A 25,497-nucleotide genomic window follows, 5' to 3' on the forward strand; every position below is an offset into this window, starting at 1 on the left:
GGCCCTTCTGGTGCTGATTCCCGTGTGTGTGGGTTTGTGTACATTCTAGGACCCTGTGGGTCTCTCCAACGAATTTTCCTGTGAGGCCGGGAGTTTCTCCTGCTGCTGCCTCAACCCCCACAGGTGTTTTCAATCAGTGGTTTGAGGTTTTATTTCCCCGTGCTGGGACCCTGGATTGTGTGGTCTGTCCTACTCCCCAGTTTCACCTGGTTTATCTGCACACGAATGTGGGACTGCCCAGTCTGCCCAGTCTGCCAGCTGCAGCCTTGCACGCCGTGCCCTGTTCCAAATCCACTGCCTCACTGGGTCTGCCAACTGCTGCCTTGTGTGCCCGCCACCACTCCTTACCACTCCACTCCTTACCAGCCACCAGTTTGCTGCAAGCTGCCCGACTCCACTCCTTAATGTCTTCTTTAACTCTTTGGTTGTCAGACTTCCATACAGTTCAATTTTCTGTCAGTTCTGGTGGTTTTTTGTTTTTAAATTGTTGTTGTCCTTCTTTTGGTTGTGTGAGGAGGCACAGTGTGTTTTCCTGCACCTCCATCTTGGCCAGAAGTCCCAATTTTTTATTATGTCTCTCTTAAAGTATAAAATTTGTCATTGTCTTCCCTTTGCTTTTTGGTATAAATTTCTTGCCCTGCATAATGGGCTCCTATGTCTCCCCCAGTTACCAGGCACAGCCACACTGACATCATTTCTTTTTCTTAAATACAGTGAGCTCCTACCAGTTTCTGGGCCTTTGTGTTGCTGTGAACACCCATCCCCAGCTATTGGCATGGTGGCAACTTCACATTCTTCAGTTCAGGAACAAGAAATCCCTGATCTTTGGGGCTAACGTGGCCTCCCCCAGTTATTTATTACCCTTTTACTTTCTTCAATAAACTTATCACAATCTAATATTTTCTTCCCTTGTTGTAGCAAGTAGACTAAGGTGGAGCCTGTGATCCCCACCAGATCATGGGCTCCACCTTAGTCTACCTGCTCTGTGGGATCCCTTGCTCCTGAATGTGAGTGGGACCTGTGATTTTGACTAATGCACAGAATATGGCAAGAGTGAGGGGATGGACATCATTCTGCATTGCAAGAATGTAATGTGTGTCTTACTAAGAGACTCTCTCCCTTTGTGGCTATGAAGGAGCAAGCCAACATGTGTAAACTGCCACATGAAAGGGACTGAGGGTCTTAGCCCCACAGCCTATAAGGAACTCGATGCTGTCAGTGACTATGTGGGCTTGGATGTAAATCCTTCCCCAGTCAAGCCTCAAGTGAGAACCCAGCCCTGGCAACACTGTGACTGAAGTCTTACGAAGGTCCCAGTAAGCCATGCCAGGACTTCTAACACAGAAAATGTAAGATAATGTATTCTTTTAAGTTCATAATTTGTGGTAAGTTGTTATGTAACAACAGAACTGATATACTTGTTAAGTGACTCCTACATTAGAAAGTAAATTTCAGGAAGCCAGGGACCTTGTTATTCTTTAATACTGAAACCTCAGAACCCAACTGGATAGATAGCATGAACACATAAGAGCAGACACATGCATGAAGGAAACAAACATTCAATAAACACCACCTGGTAATATGAATACCCCATGTATTGGCAGGAATAGGCAGTTCTTCTCTAGAAGAGGTAAAGGCACTTTTAGTGATATATCTGACTGTCGGGAGCTCCTGAAATTTTCCAAATTAAGGCCTTTATGTCCTACCATGGCAAGTAGCCCATATTTGTTTTTGTCTGCCTAGCAAACATTTCCTTTTCTTCTGATATTCCTTTGTGAGGCTCCTTCCATCTCTCTGCACCTCAGCACCCCTACCCTATGTGGAAGCAGTGGGGCTGACTTGCACCCTCTCCTGGTTCCTGAACACACATTCTAGCCCTGCCCTATTAGCATATTCTACCCACCCTGGTCACTATGATGGGTACAGGGTTGCTCATATGACCCAAGTCTAATCAGAGCCAAGCCCGGAATATATGTATGTACTACATACATGCAGAGCGGGCCTCCCTGAAAAAGCACTCACACTGAGGAAAGCAGGGCTGGGCCACGAGGGGCAAGATGCCAGAGGACACCACTGCAGCTTGGAACCAGCAGTGCCTGAGACCTACTCCTGGCTTTTCAGTGATGAAAGGAATCCCTTCTCCGAAGTGCCCCCATTTTAAGCCATTTTGAATTGATTTTTTATCACTAGCAACTAAAATAAAAAAGCCCTATGCCCAGGATCTGCCATGAAATAGACAAAGAACAAGGGGATATGATGTCTAAAATGGAAGGGAATAAAAAGTAAAGAAAAAAAACTTGTTAGAATAAATATTTATTGAATAAAATTCCACAACAAACCAACCACAAAAGTAGAAATCACATAGGATTTAAAAATTTCTATAGTCCTTTAGCATTTTTATGGAATTTTTTAAAGAAATGGCTTAACAGGACAAGTTCTTTAAAATAATACAAAAGTATCAAGTACAAAGAGTAATAAGCACTTAACAGTACTCAACAGTGGAAGCTATTCCTTTTGGCTTTTTCAAAAATGTTCTGACTTTTATAAAATTAAGTTTGGACTCTGTTTTCCAACTTTGAGCGTCCATTATTGACCAATGTTGCTGGGTTTTTTTCTGATAAAAAGCAAATAAAGCAGAAGAGCTTGTTCTGTTTTGGATATTTTCACCCCTACTCTTGTTTCAAATGAGTGGAGAAGGAAACAGTTTTTCTCATTTCTAAAAAAAAGAAGAAGAAGGAGAGAGAAGGAAGGGAGGGAGGGTCAGGGTGAGAGAGAAGAGGGGAAAGAAAGAGGAAGAAGAGAGGGAGGGAAGACAGAAGGCCGAACCCATAATTGCCTCAAATTGGGCCCTTAGATACAAGATTCTTGTGTCAAGTTGACCTTGGGGTCAAGTTCCCAGGCTCTAGGGGTTTAGGACCCTGCCAAAGTCAACTCTACATCTTTGGGGAGAAGGGAGAGGCAGGAGGAGCTGCTGAGCCACAACAATTATTAAGTGGCTACTGTAGGATCCTACAAACAAGTGAAAAAGCCAGAGTACACATCCAAGGAGTGTGTAACTACTTAGCACCCTCTGAGTCATAATCCCAAGGGGCATGTATGATCCAAATAACCTTCCAGAGATGACTGGAAAAAAAATCTCTGGTTCTGTTCACCTGGTCACTCCTGGTAAGCCCCTCTAAGTTTGTAGACTTCATAGCCAGCCAACAGTTGCCACTGGAGTTTTCAGTCAGTGGCCTGTTTGATAACAAAAGGAAAAGGTTAGCTCTAGGGTCTCTTTAAAAAGCAGTGTTGAGCCCTGGCTGGCGTAGCTCAGTGGATTGAGTGCAGGCTGCCAACCAAAGTGTCGCAGGTTCGATTCCCAGTCAGGGTACATGCCTGGGTTACAGGCCATGACCCCCAGCAACAGCACATTGATGTTTCTCTCTATCTCCCTCCCTTCTCTCTCTAAAAATAAAAATAAATAAAATCTTTAAAAAAAAGCAGTGTTGAGGGTGTACACAGGTGAATATGACATTCTTTGTTTATTTTTAGTTGCTTGTTGTAACCATATCAGATTTGGGGCTATACCAATTTTATAGGTGAGGAAACTGAGGGCACAAGAGGTTGTTAAAAGGACTAAGCTGGGGGTAGGAATGCTGGCCCCCTGTCCCTTTTTCTTATTGGAATATAGTGGTTTCCCTTATTGTTTGTCCTCACAACAATCCAGGGGAAAAAAGCAAAGCAAGGAGTAGCCCTATTTCGCCAATGAAAAAAACAGCCCTGGCTTAGGTAGTTGATTAGAGCATCATCCCAGTATACCAGGGTTGCAAGTTCAACCCCCAATCAGGGTACATTTAAGAAACAACCAATGAAAGCATCAATAAGCGGAACAACAAATTGATGTTTCTTGTTCTCTCTCTCTCCCTTCCTCTTTCTTTCTAAAAATCAATAAAATAAATGATAAAAATAAAAAGGTAATGTTTTTATATAAAATATTTTCCAAATTTCCATATAAGTAATTATCAATACACTGAAACCACATAACCAAAAACTGACAACTCATCATTTTTAAGAAGGTAAAATGGGATCTGGGAGCAGAAGGAAATGGAGACCAAGGATGAATCCTGAATACCTTTTTCAATCTTTTCATTGATAAACAGGTGGTACTCCAATTTTGCTACTTCCTGTGGTATAGCAGGGTCCAGAAGCAGGGAGGGACCTGGGCTCAGAAGCATCAGCCTCAATAACCCAAACAGACCAATATTCCTCCTTTTATCTCCTGAAAGACTGATAGTGATCAAAACAATCTAAATAACTCCAGGAATATTAGCTAAGCTCAAGAGCTATTCTGTAGAAAAACAAAATTCAGGATACTGGTTCTTTTTGAGCAAGGGTTCACATACCATGTTCCACAGGCCAAATGTAGCCCACTGCCAATTTTGTAAATAAAGTTTCACTGGAACACAGCAACACTTTTGTTTGATTATTGTCTATGTTGCTTTCATACCATAGCACCAGAGTTGAATGGTTATAACAGAAACCACATGGCCTGCAAAGTCTGAAATAATTATTTGCCAGTCCCTGTTGGAAAGTCATTTTGTTTCCTGGTTAAAAGGCTTTGGAGTTAACAGATCTGAATTTGAGTCCCTTCCCTGCCACTCTGTGCTTTGGAACTTGGCCTCATTTTCCCTGTCGCAGAATAGGGCTGGTTCCTGCTGCACAGGATGGTTGTGAGGATTAATAGAGCTAAGGCCTGGAAAGTATATAACTGGGTCCCTGGCACAGAGCATTAATTCAGCAAGAGCTTAAGTGAAGTACAATGGGGTTGCATCCCACTTGGGACTCAAGATTCAAAAATCTACAAGGACAAAAGAGCAAAATCCAAGCATAAAAAAAAATTACCTTGGAAAACCCCTTAGGATAGCGGCCTATTAGAGACAAACATGCTGTCTTCCACTAAGTTCACAACAATGCAGGTTTTCTCTCCAGCAGTTAAACAGATCACTGCTCCTTCTTTGAGACCCCAGATAAAGTAGCTGGCATTTACAAGTTATGTAGAAACAAAATCCATATATTCAAACACAAAACTCATACTCACTGTGATGAGACACTCACTCTGAAGAACAGAAAGATCAAAACAGGCCATAGATATTCCCCCTTCCTCCCAGAAAAAATACCTTCATTTGAATTTCTGTAAGTTAATGAACATCTTTTTAAAGGAATGAATAACTACTTCATTGAGTTGCCATGACAACAAAATGAGCTGTTGTATGTGGTAGATGATGATAACAATAGTTTTGTTTAAAAAGCCATGGTACTGGACTGGGAAAATGATGGCAAGATAGGTGGGAGTGGAGTCCACTCCCCCCTGCACACAGGTGGAACACCTAGCCAGTCTTCTGAGGAACAGAGTGAATAGCCAATGGTATCCCAGCATATATTAAGGCTGGAGGCCAAAATTGTAGAGGACATTGAAAAATCAGATGGTAAGGAGAGTGCTTTGGGACAATAAGGTCCCTGGGACTAATACGGGGACCAGGGTGGATGTAGCCCCAGGCCCAGCACATGCTGGGCCTGCCCCAGGATTCTTGGAAGAGAACCAGGTCATCAGCTCCCTTCCTTGCCAAACAGGGAGGACAGAGTGGCACCAGAATGGATCTGTATACTTAAAGTCGCTGGGGGGAATGAAGACGAAGTGGCAGATGCACAGGGGCAGTGTTTACACGCTGAGACTGTGGACACCAAATGGGTCATTACCAGAAAAATTGGGGAGCCAGGTGATACCTGGGGAAAACATGAGCCACAACTGACCCTGACCTATATAGTATCTAGTCTGGTTGGAAAGTTGGGCTGTGTGAGAGGCCAGGCAACAGGCTTGAACAAGAGGAATTTGTTTTTAAAAAAAGGCTCTTGATGGCTGTTTAGGGAACTCATCCACAGCAGCCACCCTGACTCCCGAGGCTGCACCCCTCCAGTTGCAGCCACAGCTGTACCCTTGCCTGCTCTCCTATCTGCCACAGTACGTGCCCAACCCCACCACCAGCTGCATCCCCAACCCATGCCCGCTGTGCCGGCAGTGCATGACTGCACCGGGGCACCACCACCCCGTGGGGGAAGACTGCCTTACTAAGAGGAAGGAGGAGGCATTCCCCTACCCCCAGCAGAGGAGAGCAGCAGGGCTCAGAGAGTTTGCAATTCCCAGAAAGACTTAACTCAGTGGGGTAGCTGAACTCCCCTGAAGAGACTTTGAGAGGGCCCAGCACCCAGAACACCAAAGAGTGAGAAGGTAGTGTATGAGCTGCCACTAATTGGTACACCTCAAGGACAGCACAACTGGTGGACTGAAGGCACAGGCCTAGAGCAGAAGGGCACTGGGGGACTGGTGGTGGACTGAGGAACTGAGCTGGAGTCTGGGCAACTGAGAACAGCATGGTCCAGACATGGTCCCCATCCTCACAAAACCATAGGAAGGGAGAAAATGAAACCCACTCCCCTCAGCCTGTTGCAGCCAGGAAGACCACCAGAACTAGCTTGGTTTAAAGTCAGCAGGAGACTTTCCTTTCTTTAATTTTTTTCTTTATTTTTTCATTTTTCCCTACAAATGAGACAATAAGATCTGGAACTGTAAAAGGACCAGAGTCAGAGCCAAAGAGAAATCATACCAACAACTGAGAAATTGAGACGAATTTCACTTCACTATTCCAGAGAACTTGCAAGTTATATTTTACTTGTATTATTATTACTTTTTCATTACTTTTACTTCTTTTATTTTATTAGTATATTCTTTTTCTTTTCTGTTTAGTTTTCTTCATTTTGTGTGTTTAATTGCATTGTTGACTGATTTTCCTTCTTCTCTCTTTTATAGTGTATTTTTAATTTTCCTTCTTTTGCTTCCCTAGTATTCCAATAGCACACTACTCTAGGTTGTGTACATCCCACTGTTGTTATTCAGATCACATAGATTCTGTCATATGATTGTTGTTCCAGTACTACTGTAAATAATTGTTGTTTCATACAATTGTAAATACTACACAGCACCTGGATCATAGCCCATTTCACTGTCCTCTGGCAATTTATTACTGTGGTTAACTCTAGTCTCTCACACACTATACCTATTTTCTATCCTTTACTCTCACTATTTCTCATAATCTGACCTCCCACAAACTCACTGTTTTCTAGATTACACTCATAATCCTTCCCCGCTCTAACAAGAGTCTTATCTCTTTCCCCCTTCCTAAAAAGTGGCTAGTTGGGTAAAATATCATGGTTAACACTGTATTTATTCAAAGGATCTTTTATCTCTTCTTTATGTGTTGGTACTTTAAATCTCATAGAATACACTCCTTCTGTTTTAATCCATTTTGCCTTCCCCCTCCAACTGACCACATAAATGAATAGGTGAAGCTGTGAACACCAGTGTACCTGAAGGAATAGAAAACCCACCAACAAAGAAATCACCAACATATAATAAAGAAAGATGGTGAAGGAGTGAGTGGAAGTCACCCTAAACTCCACCCAGGACCAATCTGGAAATACAACTAAATGGTGGAGAAATTACCCAGAACAAACAACTGAATGATAGTGAGAGAGAAGCCTCAAAACCCCATACACACAGAAGAACAAGCTTCAAACAACCTGTTCGTATCTGAACAACAGGATACAAGAAATGGTGGGTGGAGTGACACTCAGTTAACCAGCTGGAGGGAAAAGACCCACCAAAGAATGACCCCACAACAATCAAAACCCAAATACATACAGAGAGCCAACAGCCTAAGAACAGCAAGTTTAGGAGGTCATGGAGACTGCACCACTGATTCTCACAGGTCTCCTACCATAGAAGTTCACATCATAAACGCAGGGAGTCAGAACAGATCAATTTAAGAAGTAAAGGCTAACAAGAAGAGTCTCACAAACAATGGGAGACAAAGAAACAAACCCCAAATGAAAGGAAAGGAAGAGGACTCAGAAAGAATGCTAAATGAAATACAGGTAACTCAACTATCAGATATGGACTTCAAAGCAATGGTTATCAGGAACTTCAATGAGCTCACAGAGAATTACCAAAAACTACAGGGAAACTATGATGAACTCACTGCAAACTATATCAACATGAAAAAGAAAATAGAAACTATCAACAAGGGCTAAGAGGAAATGAAGAATACAATTTCTGAATTAATAACACAGTACAAAGAATCAAAAGAAGGCTAGATGAAGCAGAGGATTAAATCAATGAGCTGGGAGAAAGGTATAAAGAAAGACCCAGAAAGAGCAAAAAAAGGAAAAAAGATTCAGAAAGAACAAAGAGGTGTTAAGGGAATTGCAGGACAACATGAAATGTAAAATATCCGTATACTAGGGACACCAGAAGGAGAAGAGCAAGGGATAGAAAGTCTGGTTTAGAAAGTAATGACGGAAAACATCCCTAATTTGATAAGAGAAAAAGTCACACAAATCCAGGAAACACAGAGAGTCCCAACCAAGAAGAACACAAAGAGAACCACTTCAAGACATATCGTAATTAAAATGGCAAAATTCTAAGACAAAAAGAGAATCTGAAAGGCAGCAAGGGATAAACATGAAGTAACATACCAGGGAGACCCACTAAGACCACTAGCTGATTTCTCAGTGGAAATGCTCCAAGTCAGAAGGGATTGGCAAGGAATATTCCAAGTAATGAAAAACAAAGACCTGAAACCAAGGCAACTTCATCCATGTAGGTTCTCAAATAAAATGGAAAGCCAAATAAGGAGTTTCCCAGACAAAAGAAGCCTCAAAGAATGCACCTCTTCCAAACCAGCTCTGCAAGAGATGCTAAGGGTCCCCTTTAAGAAAAGGGAAAAAAAAAGAGTGAGAGAGAGAGAAACATAGGTATGAAAAAATGGCACTAAAAAAGTACCTATTAATAATAACCTTAAACTTAAAGGGATTAAATGTTTCAATCAAAAGACATAGAGTAGCTGAATGAATAAGAAATCATGACACACACATATGCTGTCTACAAGAGACTGACCTCAGAACAAAACCTACAGAAGTGAAAAGTGAAGGGGCGGAAACAAATACTCCAAGCAAAGGGAAAATAAAAAAAAAGCCGAGGCAGCAATAATCATACCGGACAAAATAGACTTCAAAACAAAGGTCACAAAAAGAGAGCCAGGTCACTTCATAATACGCAAGGGAAGAATCCACCAAGAAGACATAAACATTGTTATTATATATGCACCCAACACAGGAGCACCCAAATATATACAGAAAATGTTGGAGGACATCAAGAAAGATATTGACAGCAACACAATTATAGTAGGGGATTTTAACACCCCACTGTCAAAAATGGTAGGTCTTCCAAAAAAAATATCAACAAATATATTATGGCATTGAACAATATCATAGATCAAACAAACTTAATTGACATATATAGAGCCTTTCATCCCAAAGAAGCAAAATACACGTTCTTTTCAAATGCACATGGAACATTTTCAAAGATAGACCACATGACAGGACACAAAACAAGCCTCAACAAATTCAAGAAAATTGAATCATATCAAGCCTTTTATCTAACCACAAGGGACTAAAACTTGAAACCAACCCTAAGGAAAAAAACCCAAAACACTCAAACTCATGGTGATTGAAGAGCATGCTATTAAGCAATGAATGGGTAAAGTATGATATTAGGGAAGAAATAAAAAAGTTTCTAGAAACAAATGAAAATGAACTCGCAACAACCCAAAACTTATGGAACACAGTGAAGGCAGTCCTGAGAGGGCAGTTTATAGTGATAGAGGCCTACCAAAAAAGATAGAAACATTTCAAATAAATAGCCTACCTTACATCTAAAAGAACTGGAGGAACAACAACAAAGATGGCCCAGAGCAAGTAGAAGGAAGGAAATAGCCAAGATCAGAGCAGAATTAAATGACATAGAGACTAAAAGCACAATTCTAAGAAGCAATAAATCCAGGAGCGGCTTCTTTGAAATGATAAACAAAATCAATATGCCTTTAAGCAGACTCATCAAGAAAAATACAGAGAGGACCAAAGTAAGCACAAACAGAAATGAAAGAGAAGAGATTACAAATGATACCACAGAAATACAAAGTGTAGTAAGATATTACTATGAAGAACTATATGCCGAGAAATTTAAACACCTAGGTGAAATGGACAAATTTTTAGAAAATATAATCTTCCAAAACTGAATGAAGAAGCAGAAAGCCTGAATAGACCAATAACAACCAATGAGATAGAAGCAGTAATCAAAAAACTCACAACACACAAAACTCCTTGACCAGATGTTGTCACAGGAGAACTTTACAAACCATTTAAGGAAAAGCTTACCCTAACCTTCACAGACTACTCTAAAAAATCCAAGAAGATGGAAGACTCCCAAACTCTTTTTATGGAGCCAGCATCATCCTAATCCCAAAAGCAGATAAAGACACAACAAAGAAAGAAAACTTCAGGCCAATATTGCTGATCAACATGGACACTAAAATCCTCAACAAAACATTGGCAAATGTATCCAGCAATGCATTAAAAAGATCATTCACCATGATCAAGTGGGATTCATTCCAGGGATGGAAGGATGGTACAATATTCACAAATCAATAAATGTAATATTTCACATAAACAAAAGACAAAAATCATACAATCATATAGATACATGGAGAAAAATCATTTGATAAGGTATAGCACCCATTTATGATAAAAAACACTCAGCAAAGTGGGAATAGAGGGAGCATTTGTCAACATAATAAAAGCCATATATGAGAGACCTACAACCAACATCATACTCAATGGGCAAAAAATAAAAACTTTCCCACTAAGATCAGGAACAAGACAAGGATGCCCACTTTTACCACTCATATTCAACAAGTATTGGGAGTCCTAGCCACAGCAATCAAACAAGAAAAAGAAATAAATCCCATCCAAATTGGAAAGCAGGAAGCCTGTTATTGTTTGCAGATGACATAATAGTGTACATAGAAAATCCTATAGAATCCACCAAAAAATACTCGACCTAATAAGTGAATTTGGCAAAGGAGGGGGACACAAAGTCACTATTAAAAAAATCAAGGGCGGACTTCCAGCCCAGATGGAAACATAGGTAGACACACTGCCTCCTCGCACAATCAAGATAGGGACAACAACAAGTTAGAAACAGAATAACAACCAGAACTGACAGAAAATTGAACTGTATGGAAGTCGGACAACAAAGGAGTTAAAATAGACATGTTTATCCAGATCGGTAGGAGGGGGCGGAGTCAGGCAGCAGGGTGGAGAGGGGTCAAGGCACAAAGAGTAGTGGGACCAGGGAAGTAAGGCATCCCAGGCACAGAAGACCACAGTGGGTGGACGCTGGGCACGCAGGTGGCAGCTGGCAGACCCCAGGCGTGGGGTGGCAACCAGCAGCCCCAGCAAGGCAGCAATTGTGAACCAAGGCGGCAAATGTGAAGCAAGGCACTGTGCGCAACACAGGGTCCCGGCACCAGGAAATAGAGCCTCTGGACACTGATTGAAAACACCTGTGGGGGTTGAGGCACAGGGAGAGACTTCCAGCCTCACAGAAGAGTTCCTTGGAGAGACCCGCAGGGTCCTAGAACCTTCTCAACCCCACCCACATGGGAATTAGCACCAGAAAGGCCCATTTTGCTTGGACGAGCAGCAGAAGGGACTGAAGTCTGACGGAGAGTGAAGCAAGCACCATTATTCCCTCTAGGACCCTGACCCCACATACAGCATCACAACCCAGAAACTGGGTTGCCCTGCCTTGGTGAACACGTAGGGCTTTGCCCCTTATACGTAACAGGTGCAACAAGATAAAAAAGAATGGCCCAAATGGAAAAACAGATCAAAGCTCCAGAAATAATACAACTAAGTGATGAAGAGATAGCCAACCTATCAGATGCACAGTTCAAAGCATTGGTGATCAGGATGCTCACAGAATTGATTGAACTTGGCCACAAATTAGATGAAAAAATGAAGGCTGTGCTAAGTGAAATGAAGGAAAATGCACAGGGAAGCAACAGTGATGGAAGGAAACTGGGACTCAAATTAATGGAGTGGACCAGAAGGAAGAAAGAAACAACCAAATAGACAAGAATAAAGAAACAACAATTCAAAAAAATGAGGAGAGGCTTAAGAACCTCCAACACATCTTTGAACGTTCCAACATCCAAATTATAGGGGTACCAGAAGGGGAAGAGGAAGAACAACAAGTGGAAAAGTTATTTAAACAAATAATAAAGGAGAATTTCCCCAATCTGGCAAAGGAAATAGACTTCCAGGAAGTCCAGGAAGTTCAGAGAGTCCCAAAGAAGTTGGATCCAAGGAGGAACACACCAAGGCACATCACAATTACATTACCTAAGGTTAAAGATAAGGAGAGAATCCTAGAAGCAGCAAGAGAAAAGGAGGCAGTTACCTACAAAGGAGTTCCCATCAGACTGTCAGCTGATTTCTGAAAAGAGACCTTACAGGCAAGAAAGGCTGGACAGAAGTATTCCAAATCATGAAAGGCAAGGACCTACATCCCAGATTGCTCTATCCAGCAAAACTATCCTTTAGAAGGGAAGGGCAGATAAAGCACTTCTCAGATAAGGTCAAGTTTAAAGGAGTTCATCATCACCAAGCCCTTATTATATGAAATGTTAAAAGAACTTATCTAAGAAAAAGAAGATAAAAAAGTATAGTAAAATGACAGCAAGCTCACAATTTTTAACAACCACACCTAAAACAAAAACTAAGCAAACAACTACAACAGGAATAGAACCACAGGAATGAGAATCACAGGGAGGGTTAGCAACAGTGGGGTGAAAGGAGGAGAAAAGGGGAAGGTACAGAAAATAAGCAGCATAGATAGTAGGTAGAAAATAGACGGGGGGGGGGGCAAGAATAGTATGGGAAATGTGGAAGCTAAAGAACTTATGACACATGAACATGAACTAAAGCAGGGGAATGTGGGTGGGAGAGGGTGTGTATGGTGGAGGGGAATGAAGGGGGGATATAGGACAACTGTAATAGCATAATCATAAAATATATTTTAAAAAATCAAAGGCATTTTTTGTACACCAACAATGAAATATCAGAAACAGAAATCAGGGGAAAATCTCATTTGATATAGCAACAACAAAAATAAAATACCTAGAAATAAACCTAACCAAGGAGGTAAAAGACGTGTACTCAGAAAACTAGACAACACTGAAGAAAGATTAAGGAGGACAAAATTCATGGAAGCATGTATCATGCTCATGGATTGCAAGAATTAACACTGTCAAAATGTCCACATTACCCAAAGCAATATGTAGATTCAAAACAATCCCTATTAAAGTACCAATGACATATTTCACAAATATAAAACAAATATTTCAGAAATTTATATGGAACCATAAATGACACAAAATAGTTACAGCAATTTTGAGAGAGAAGAACAAAGTAGGACGGATCATAATACCTGATATCAAACTGTATTACCAGGCCACTGTAATCAAAACAGCCTGGCACTGGCATAAGAACAGGCACACAGACCAATGGAACAGAACAGAGAGCCCCAAAATAAATACAAGTCTCTACAGTCAATTAACATTTGACGAAGGGGGAAGAAGCATAAAATGGAGTAAAAATAGTCTCTTCAACAAATGGTGTTGGGAGAGCTGGACAGCTACATGTAAAAAAATGAAACCTGATCACTAATTTACACCATACACAAAAATAAATTCAAGATGGATAAAAGACTTAAATATAAGTCATGACACCACAAAAGTCCTACAGGAAAACATTGGCAGGAAAATCTCAGGTATTCCATGCAGGTATTTTTTCACAGATATGTCCCCTAGAGCAAGAGACATAAAGGAAATAATAAACAAATGGGACCTCATCAAATTAAAACGCTTCTGCATGGCTAAGGAAAAGAGTATTCACATGAAAAGAGAAGCAACTGTATGGGAAAGCATATTTGCCAATGATACATCAGACAAGGGTTTAATCTCCAAAATATATAAAGAATTCACACAACTCCACTCAAATAAGACAAACAACCCAATTAATAAAAGGGCAAAGGATTTGAACAGACACTTCTCCAAGGAGGACATACAGAGGGCCAAGAGGCACATGAAAAGATGCTCAGCATCACTAGCCATCAGAGAGATGCAAATTAAAACCACAGTGGGATACCACTTCACACCAGTCAGAATGACTATCATAAACAAATCAACAAACAAGTGTTGGAGAGGATGTGGAGAAAAAGGAACCCTAGTGCACTGTTGGTAGGAATGCAGACTGGGGCAGCCACTGTGGAAAAAGTACAGTATTTCCTCAGAGAACTAAAAATGGAACCGCCTTTTCACCCAGCAATTTCATTGCTGGGATTATATCTGAAGAACCTATCCAAATCCAATCCAAAAGAACCTATGCACTCCAATGTTCATAGTAGCACAATTTACAATAGCCAAGTGCTGGAAGCAACCTAAGTGCCCATCAGTAAATGATTAGATAAAAAAACTATGGTACATTTGCACAATGGAATTCTATGCAGAAGAAAGAAAGAAGGAGCTCCTACCCTTTGCAACAGCATGGATGGGACTGGAAAGTGTTATGGTAAGTGAAATAAGCCAGGTGGTGAAAGACAAACACCATATGATCTCACCTTTAACAGGAACCTAATCAAGAAAACAAACAAACAAGCAAAATATAGTCAAAGACACTGAAATAGAGAACACGCTGACAGTGACCAGAGGGGAGAGGGGAGGGAATTTTAGGGGAAAAGGGGAAGGGTTTGCAGGAACAAGTATAAAGGACACATGGACAATAACAAGGGTGGAGGTGGAAATGGGAGGGAGGTGGGGAGCACTACCGGGGTGGGCTGGGATTGGGGTGAAAGACAGAAAATTGTACTTGAACTACACTAAAAATAAAAATAAATAAAAATAAATAACTATGGTACATTTACACAATGGAATACTACGCAGCAGAGAGAAAGAAGGAGCTCCTACCCTTTGGGAATGCATGGATGGAACTGGAGAGCATTAGGCTAAATGAAATAAACCAGGTGGTGAGCGACAAACACTATATGATCTCACCTGTAACTGGAACATGATCAACAACAAAAAAAAAAGCTAACAAAATATAACCAGAGTTATTAAAATTAAGAACAATCAAATAATAGCCATAGGGGAGTGGGGAGGTGAGAGTGGGTGAAGGGTTTTCAGGAACAACTATAAAGGACAGATGGACAAAGCCAAGGGGGAGGGTGGATCAAAGGAGAGAGGTTTGGCTGGGGTGGTGGGGAGTGGTGGGACAAAAATGCAGACAACTATAATTGAACAACAATAAAATAATTTAAAAAATAAAAAGAGAAAAAGAGAAAAATAGAAGAAAAAATAATAATTTTTTAAAATATTGATTACATGTTGAAATCACATTCTTTTGGTTATACTGGGCTCTATATTATATATGTGTGTGTGTATATGTACATAGATGTATGTAAGATGTAATATACATCTATACACACACAGACACACACACACACTCACACACACATATATAGAGTGGGGAATGGAGAGAGAAAGAGAGCGAGAGAAACATCAGTGTGATTGACTGTCAAGTGCTCCCTGTGGGGGAAGTGGGCCACAACCCAGGCATATGCCCTGACTGGGAATCAAACCAGAGACACTTTGTTTCACAGTCTGGCACTGAATCCACTGAGCCACACAAGCCAGAGCTCTCTAAAATATATTATTAAAATTAATTTTACCTGCTTCTTTTTTATGCTTTTTTTTTAATGTGACTACTAAAAGTTTTAGAATTATATGCATGGCTCACATATTTCTATTTGAAAGAGGAAGGGAGGGAGGGAAGGAAGGAAGGAGGAAGGAAGGAAGGAAGGAAGGAAAAATGAGAAGCACACTATTGGCATTTGAGCAGTATTGTGACAAAAAATTAATTTAAGAAAGATGATCCCGGCAGTCATGTGCATGAGGGAATGAGGAAGATTTGCAGGAAATCAGGCAAGCCATACTGATAGCCAAATCCAGGTTGCTGGTGCAGAGGGAATAGGAGGAGATGCAGTATGAAAATGACATGACAGAAGAAGCACCAACAAGACTTGGAAACAGTTTGGCACGGGATCTAGGAGGAGAAAAGCAGAACTGTGTTACTTCCAGTCCTTAAAGAATCTATTTTTTCTTAGCCTCTTCTGAATATGGGCCCTACAATTAATATTAATTAAATAAACATTTTTAAAGAAACTATCTCAGGACTATCTGTAGAACATCAGGGTTTAGCTGACTGATAATGTTTCATTGTTCTGGAAATCAGCTGGCCAGGAAGTCATGTAGCCATTGGAAGTCATGGTCATGTATTCCAATGACCATGGCTGAAGATCTAAGATGAAGGGAAGAAATGCCAAGATGCTAGAGTTCACATGCTTTGAACACCTATTTAGAAGGTGGATGTGAATATTACATGTCATGCCAAATCCCTAGCAAAGTGTTTGTCCTATAATAACTGCTCCATCAAGGTTAATTATACAGTCATTCCCTACTAATTGTGGATTCTGTATTTCTAAAACTGCCTGCTCACTAGAATTGATACTTGCGATGCTTTCGTGAACATGTACAAAGCAGCAAAAAATATGAGTCACCTGATGCACACATTTCCAGCTGAGGTCAAACTAGGTGACACTTGCCTTCTATTTTTGGCTCTCTAAAAAACTGTCATGTTCCTGGTCCATTTAGTACATCTTTTTAAACATTTTTATGTGTTTTTTTGTTGTTGGTGGTGGTGATTTCACCATTTAAAATGGCACTCACGTGCAGAAGTACTGTCTCATGTTCCTGAGTATAAGAAGGTAGTGATGTGCCTTACAGAGAAAAAAAAATGTGTTAGATAACTTTTGTTCAGGCAAGAGTTATGGTGCAGTTGACCATGAGCTCAACATTAATGAATCAACCTCACATACTAAATAAAGTGTCTTTAGAAAGAAATAATAATAAAACAGGTTATGTATCGATATTTATCATTGATGAAAATGCTGTGACCAGAAATTTGCCAGAACCTAATCTTGTATTTCCCCTAGGAGTAATGATTCAGTATTTGCTAATTGAGTGTCAGAGGTGACATTATAGGACACACTCAAATGTACAATGAGAATCAAATATAGAAAGTAGATGAACATGAGGACCTTTCTTACTGAACTTAAATTTTAGTAACAAGAGCTTCGGCCTTCTGACTAGAAAGCTGCTTGTCTAATTTTAAAATAGTTTGCTAAATCCACAAAGAATATCAGAGGCATCTAGACTTGGGACAAGTCTAGAAAAGATCTTTTATAGAGTATATGACTCTAGATCATAAAGTGGTATCTTCTCAATGGACTCTAGTGGAGCTGACCTATCCAATACAAAAAAAGAGATCACAAAACAGTTCATTTTGTTACCCATAGATGTGCATTTTTATGAACATAATGAATGGAAGAGATTCCAGGACATACAACAAAATGTTAATAATTCTGTATCTGAGAACTATTACTTTTCCCTGACAAAATACTGACAGGAATATAAAAGAGAGCTATAAAGTGACTATACTATCTGAAGTCCCATCACCGCTGAATAGCTACCAAATACCTGAAAAGTGGCCAGATCAAAGTAAAATATGTATAGTAAAATACACATTTATTTCAAGGACTTAATACAGAAAAAGAATGTAAAACAGCTCAATAACTTTTTTCATTAGTAATTTTTATAATGATGACATTGTTTGAAATGATATTTTGGATATACTAGATTAAATAAAATACATTATTAAAATTAATTTCATTTGTTTCTTTTTACTTCTTAATGTGCCCACTAGAAAACTTTAAATTACATATGTGGCTCATGTCATTTTTTAATTGGACACAGGTTTCTGGTGGATTACGAAAATCAAATCTTAACATAGACTTTAGCCCCCTCATTTTTAGGGTAACAGATAAGCCATAATTAACAATAAAACTAAAAAAACTGGTACTTCTGGCGAAGATGAAAGTGTAGGTAGATATGCTTTGCTTCTTCGCACAACCAAAAAAAGGATAGTAACAAATTTACAAACAAAAAACAACCAGAACTGTGAGAAAACCAAAATGTATGGAAATCTGACAAGCAAGGACTTAGAGAAGAAACATTCATCCAGACTGGTAGGAGAGCAGAGATGGGGAGCCAGGGTAGAGAGGGTGCGCTGCAAGGTAATGGACCAGGCAGGGGAGGAAGAGCCTAGGGGACTAGGTGGTACCATATTCACATGTGGATAAGCCAGGAGGAATAGCTGGGGAGTGAGACAGACCACACAACCCAGGGTTCCAGCACAGGAAATAGAAGCCTCAAAACCTCTGGCTATAAAAACCTGTGGGGGCTGCGGCAGTGGGAGAAACCCCCAGCCTCACAGGAGAGTTTGTTGGAGAGACCCACAGAGTCCTAGAATATATACAAACCCACCCACCTGGGAATCAGCACCAGAGGAGCCCAGATTTTTTGTGGGTAGCTGAGGAAGTGACTGAAAGCAGGGTAAGAGTCACACAAGCAGCACTGTTCCCTCTCTGACCCCTACCCCACATAGTGCCACAACACAGCAATGTGGGTTACCCCACCCTGGTGAATGAATACCTAAGGCTCTGCTCCTTACTACATAACAGGAAAGCTGAGACAAAAAAAAAAAATATGGCCCAAATGAAAAAACAGATCACTCTGGTCAAGAGGGAGGCATAGGTAGATACACTTTGCCTCTTCACACAACCAAAATAAGGACAACAACAAATTTAAAACAAAAAATAACCAGAACTGCCAAAAAATCGAAATGTATGAAAGTCCAACAACCAAGGATTAAAGAAGAAACATTCATTCAAACATGTAGGTGGGGCGGAGACGAGCAGTCAGGGTGGAAAGGATGTGCAGCAAGGCGGCAGCTGGAGTACCGAAAAGGGCAAGGTGGTGACTGTTGGATGGGGCGGTCCCACATTTGCATATGGATAACCAGGAAGAACAACTGAGCAGCAAGACAGACCTTTCACCCAGGGTTCCAGTGTGGGGAAATAAAGCCTCAAAACCTCTGGTGGTAAAAACCTGTGGGGGTTGCTGCAGAGGGAGAAACTCCCAGCCACAGGAGTTTGTTGGAGAGACTCACAGGGTCGTAGATCAGAAGGGCCCAATTTGCTTGTGTGGAGTGGGGGAAGTGAATGAAATCCTGCCAAGAGCCCAGCAAGTGGCAATGTTCCCTTTCTGACCCCTCCCTCACATACAGCACCACAACACAGAGATGTGGGTTGCCCTGCCCTGGTGAATACCTAAGTCTCAGCCCCTTACTACATAAAAGCTGAACCAAAACAAAAAAATATGGTCCTAATAAAAGAACAGATCAAAGCTCCAAAATTAAAACTAAGCAAGGAGGAGATAGACAACCTATCAGATGTAGAATTCGTAACACTTGTAATCAGGATGTGCACAGAAATGGTTGAGTTCAGTTACAAAATAAAGGAAGAAAGGAAGGCTATGCGAAGTGAAATAAAGGAAAATATACAGGGAACCAACAGTGAAGGGCAGGAAACTGGGACTCAAATCAACAATTTGGAACAAAAGGAAGAAATAAATATCCAATTAGAACACAATGAAGAAACGAGAATTCAAAAAAATGAGGAGAGGCTGAAGAACCTCTGGGACAACTTGAAATGTTCCAACATCCAAATCATAGGGGTGCCAGAAGGAGAAGAGGAAGAGCAAGAAATTGAAAACTTATTTGAACAAATAATGAAGGAAAACTTCCCCAGTATGGCAAAGGAATGAGACTTCCAGGAAGTCCAGGAAGCTCAGAGAGTCCCAAAGAAGTTGGATCCAAGAAGAAACACACCAAAACACATCATAATTAAGTTACCGAAGTTTAAGCATAAGGAGAGAATCTTAAGAGCAGCAAGAGGAAAGGAGCGAGTTACCTACAAAGGAGTTGCCATAAGACTATCAGCTGATTTCTCAAAAACAAACAACAAACTCCCACCCCCCCCAAAAAAAAATCCAAAAACCTTGCAGGCAAGAAGGGGTTGGAAAGAAGAATTCAAAGTCATGAAAGGCAAGGACCTACATCCAAGATTCCTCTATTCAGCAAAGCTATTATTTAGAATGGAAGGGCAAAGTGGTTCCCAGATAAAGTCAAGTTAAAGAAGTTCATCATCACCAAGTGTTGGGAACCGTCCTGACTGGTTTCAGAGGCTGTAACCCTGCTGACAGGTGAAAAGGCCTTACAGCTAGGAAACCTTGGGACCATAAGTCACTAAGGAGACAAAACTTATCTTCACCCTGCTTGGCCCCAGGCAATGACTGGTAGCCAATGACTCAAGGGACAGACAACCTAAGACAGGCATGGTCAAAAAGGGGCCCCCAGGGAAGGACTTAGGGGATTGTGAAGAAGGGACAAAAAACCCTCAGCCCTCGGCTTTATCATAGCCTGAGTCCTCGTTCTATCTGTAAAAAGTCCTCTCTTGGCTGCTTTGCTCCCCCGCCTGATTCAGGCCTGAAACAAGGCCAAAGAGGGATGCAGCCCAGTGCCAGATTGGCGGTTCCCCATCAGGAGCAATTAGGCCTAAGAAAGAATGCATAAAATCCTGTGAAACCTGCTTTGCTAAGAATGTCCTCAATTTAAACGTTAAGGGTCCAAGAACAAAACAAGTTTATCTCCCAAGGTTTTACAGCTGATCTGCATCACCCTACCAGACCCTGACTTAAGAGGACCCCCATGATCTCAGAAATGTTATCTGTAAACCATATCTCCTTTCTTTGACATGCATCCCTATGCAAGCTAAACTCAATAAAAGCCCTTTGAGAGAGGCTAAAACACCTTTCTCCTCTGAGAGACTCGCCAGCCTTCCTCCCCATGCAGATCATGTCTTGGTAGAATTATTCTCATCCACGGCAGCCTGGTAGAGCCCTCCCATAACCAAGCCCTTATTATATGAAATGTGAAAGGGACTTAGCTAAGAAAAAGAAGATCAAAAACTATGGATAGTAACTGACAACAAATGAACCTAAAAAACAAAAACAAAAGCTAAGCAAACAACTAGAACAGGAACAGAATCAAAGAAAATGGAGATCACATGGAGGGTTCTCAGTAGGGAAGAGGAGGGTGAGAACAGGGGGGAAGGTACAAGGAATAAGAAGCATAACTGGTAGGTACAAAATAGATGGGGAACTTAAGAATAGTATAGGAAATGGAGAAGCCAAAGAACTTGGATGTACAACCCATAGACATGAACTAAGTGGTGGAGAGAATGCTGGTGGAAGGAGATATACAGGGTGGAGGGAGATAAAGGGGAGAAAAAAAATAGGACAACTGTAATAGCATAATCAATAAAATATACTTAAAAAGAAAAATAATTAAAGATTTTTTAAAAACTAAAAAAACGATGGTATCTGTGACAGACTGAGAGTCGCTTCTCTATATCGAGCTAAAGAACTGAATTTGCTACAAGGGGTGGTCATACAACAGAATTTTGGTCTATGAGATGAAACTGTATGTGTTTTATGCTTGCCTTACAGGAAGTCTCCTGAAATTTAAGGTGGCTTGCAAGTCTTTTTTCTTCCTCTTCTCCATAGTATTGTCTGGAATATGGATATGATTGATGATAACCATTTTGTACAATGAGTTTGAAGGTTACAACTTAGACACTGCAGGATGGTAAGCTAAAGATTCTTGACCTACCTCCACATTTTTCTACTTAACAGATAGCTTTCTATGGTGTTTCAGGTAATGTTAACTTGGGATTTTCCATTATACGTACTGACTGGGAACTGACCTTTGAGTTATTCTGGACAGAGTCTATGAGCAACGACAGCTTCCTTTGCAACTCCTGCAAGTCCTTTGATGTACTCAGGGTCTCCTCTTCAGCGATCCTGCAACCCACTTCTGTCTCTTATGGAATAATTCTTCTACCAGTAAGCTCTCCAGTGCAGGGTGCAGGTGAATTACTCATATTGCGTTGTCAATGGAGGGAACAAAAGTTTCTTAAACCATTAGTGGTCTTACCCAACTGAACCAATAGGAGCTTTTACTGTCTTCACACATTGATAGTGGGCACACACATGGAGGGTAACTTGGCAATATCTATCAAAATTTTAAATTGCCCACACCTTGATCCAACACTTTCTTTTCCAGGGACCTGAAAGAAATAATCAAACAGGTATATCAAAATGGACCCAAAAGATGTGCAGTGCATCCCTGATTATAATATATAATAAATAGCAAAACAATAGAAAGAAGCTAACTGTCCATTAGTAGAAAATTGGTTAAATGATAAATATATCAATGAAGTGTTATTCAATAATTAAAATGATAATGTAGCTATTTGGTGACATGCATATATACCCATAAGTGAGAAAGAGATTATAAAATATGTAATATGGTTAAATATTTTATACATATATCCACAGTAAAAGGTCTAAAAGGTCATCTAACAAAATGTTAATGGTATTATGTCTGAGAACTTATGTTTATTTTTTGGCCTGACAAAATATTGAAAATATAGAAGGCTGAATATACTATTTCAAGTCATTGCCTTCTTCCCCCCCTCCAAAAGCCCTTCTCAAACAATAATAATGGTGGCCAATTTCTGTATTTACTACCCACACCAAACTGACTGGCTGCCAACTGCCCTGTGCCATAAATCATGCTCTATTTACTTGTGTGTAATTAAGTCTTGGTCTCTTAACAAGGTGTCAAAGGGGCAGACCTGGCTACACTTATACTCTGTGACTCAACAGCCTGGAATTTCCAGGACTGTCCCCATCTCACATAATTATTTATTTTTTATTTTATATTCCACATACTAATTGAGTATGTTTGGGGGATCTATTAACATTTATTGGATCTAGTAGCAAATTAAAGCACATCGTAATCAACTCAGCTAGAGACCCTCTGCTACCAACTCTTCTGTGAAACAGGAACTTCTTGGACAGCGAGGACTAACTACTCCACCCCCCAAATTCTGTCTTTGAAACTGCAGCTAGCACAGATCTTGGATTTGGGATGTTCCCAACACTCGGCTTTCCGAATCTGGGTTCTGCAACAAGCCGAAACAAGCCCGACTCCCCTTACTGGTCTACCGGGACCCCAGGACCGGTTTGGGCAGGTTGTCAGGGTGGGGGTGGGTTAGGTGCAGGGTCCTCCAGTGCCTTCTCCTAGCCTTCCTTCTCCCCTGAGTCGAGCACCGCGGCCACGCCGTCCTGCCCGGGGCAAACTGTGCGCCAACCGCTCCCAACCGGGGGTGAGGGGCGTGAGAACTGTGTGCCGCCTCCTCTAGTCCTTCAGGCGCCGGGAGGGCGGCGGTGCCCAGATTACTGGGATCCAAAGTGAGGCGATGCGGCTGGAGAGGAGGCTCCAGCCCGACAGAACACAGAGACTGAGAAAGGGAGCTCAGGGGGACACTCCGGAATCCTGTCACAAATTTGGGGACCTGCAGTGACGGCAGTGGGGTTCTCAGGAGAAAAGAGAGACCCAGTAAGGAGGGCGCCCGTTTTCATTAATCCTGGTTTCCCAAGAAGGGACTAGGTCGTGACGGGGCGCTGGGACCAGGCTCGCAGGCCCCCTTTCATCAAGCCCGGCGGTAAGTGCAGGGCCGTGTGTGTGCAGTGTACGGGCTCCAGTCCCAGGGCCTCCAAGGATTACACTGACCTCGTTCTTGTTCTTAAGTCGTGGTCGGAGACTGGGTGCGGGTGGGGGGGGTGGTGCTGCAGGCTGGGTAACCGGACTGCCTTCTCAACAACCGCCCGCGCCGAGCACGTACCTGCCCTGCCTGGCAAGGGGGCTTGGCCAGCAGGGCACCCGGTACCCCCGCGCAAGAGATACAAGTTCTCACCGGGTGCTGGCAGGCCGCAGTGCTCAACAGCGTAGAAGGAAGAGCTGAGGGAGCTGGAGGAACCAGAGAAGGCAGTGACAAACCGCAAAGGCGAGAGTAGGAGCCTGCAGCGTAAAGCTTCCTAGGCCCCGCCCCTCTTGGGTCGTGTGCCTGCTCGAGGATTGTTCAGTCTAAGGTACATTCTGCCTCTGAGCCTGACCTGGCCTAGCAGAGAGCACGCCACCACCCCAGCCCCAGCTTCTTCCTCCACCTGGACAAGCCCGGAGAGGTTTACAAATGAGGAAGCTGAGGTTCACAGAGAGTTTCCCTTACTACTTTTCTGTCCTGATGTAAGAGTGTTCAGGCCAACTCTGAGACAGCTAGAGATATCCTGAACCAGCTCTCCTGGAAGTATCTCTGGAGCTCAGGCTACCTGGAGTAGGATTTCAACTGGACGGGTTTTTTTTGTTGTTGTTGTTCTCTTTTTTTAGTATATTTTATTGATTATGCTATTAGAGTTGCCCCAATTTGTTCTCCCCTTTATGCCCCTCCACCCTGGACTGCCCCATCCTCCAGCATTTCACCCCAGCCCTACCTTAGTTCATGTCCATGGGTGGTACATATAAGTTGTTTGGCTTCCCCATTAACCTTCCCCTGTCTATTTTGTACCTACCATTTATATTTTTTATTCCCTGTACCTTTTCCACATTCCTCCCCTCCTCTTTCCCACTGAAAACCCTCCATGTGATCTCCATTTCTCTGATTCTGTTCCTGTTCTAGCTGTTTGCTTAGCTTTTGTTTCTGTTTTTTAGATTCAGTTGTTGATAGTTGTGAGTTTGTTCTTGTTTTACTGCTCATAGATTTTGATCTTCTTTTTCTTAGCCAAGTCCTTTTAACATTTCATATAATAAGGACTTGGTGAACATGGATTCCTTTAACTTGACTTTATCTGGGAACCACTTTGCCTTTCCATTCTAAATGATAGCTTTGCTGAATAGAGTAATCTTGGATGTGGGTCCTTGCCTTTCATGACTTTGAATTCTTCTTTCCAACCCTTTCTTGCCTGCAAGGTTTTTGGATTTTTTGGGGGGGGGGGGGGACGGGAGTTTGTTGTTTGTTTTTGAGAAATCAGCTGATAGTCTTATGGCAACTCCTTTGTAGGTAACTCGCTCCTTTCCTCTTGCTGCTCTTAAGATTCTCTCCTTATGCTTAAACTTCGGTAACTTAATTATGATGTGTTTTGGTGTGTTTCTTCTTGGATCCAACTTCTTTGGGACTCTCTGAGCTTCCTGGACTTCCTGGAAGTCTCATTCCTTTGCCATACTGGGAAAGTTTTCCTTCATTATTTGTTCAAATAAGTTTTCAATTTCTTGCTCTTCCTCTTCTCCTTCTGGCACCCCTATGATTTGGATGTTGGAACATTTCAAGTTGTCCCAGAGGTTCTTCAGCCTCTCCTCATTTTTTTGAATTCTCGTTTCTTCATTGTGTTCTAATTGGATATTTATTTCTTCCTTTTGTTCCAAATTGTTGATTTGAGTCCCAGTTTCCTGCCCTTCACTGTTGGTTCCCTGTATATTTTCCTTTATTTCACTTCGCATAGCCTTCCTTTCTTCCTTTATTTTGTAACTGAACTCAACCATTTCTGTGCGCATCCTGATTACAAGTGTTACGAATTCTACATCTGA

The 25,497-nt window shown here is 41.5% G+C and overlaps 1 long non-coding RNA gene across 1 annotated transcript; it reads right to left on the reverse strand.

Annotated features, from left to right (window-relative positions):
- Nucleotides 1–2,408: 2,408 nt before the first annotated feature.
- On the reverse strand, nucleotides 2,409–23,899 carry LOC118499628. The gene is made up of 3 exons (XR_004902133.1): nucleotides 23,834–23,899; nucleotides 21,776–22,138; nucleotides 2,409–3,234 (listed from the first exon to the last, which is right to left on the reverse strand). It is a non-coding gene; the product is annotated as an uncharacterized LOC118499628 (long non-coding RNA).
- Nucleotides 23,900–25,497: the final 1,598 nt, after the last annotated feature.

Source organism: Phyllostomus discolor, chromosome 3 (genome assembly GCF_004126475.2).
Source record: "Phyllostomus discolor isolate MPI-MPIP mPhyDis1 chromosome 3, mPhyDis1.pri.v3, whole genome shotgun sequence".
Lineage (NCBI taxonomy): Eukaryota > Metazoa > Chordata > Mammalia > Chiroptera > Phyllostomidae > Phyllostomus > Phyllostomus discolor.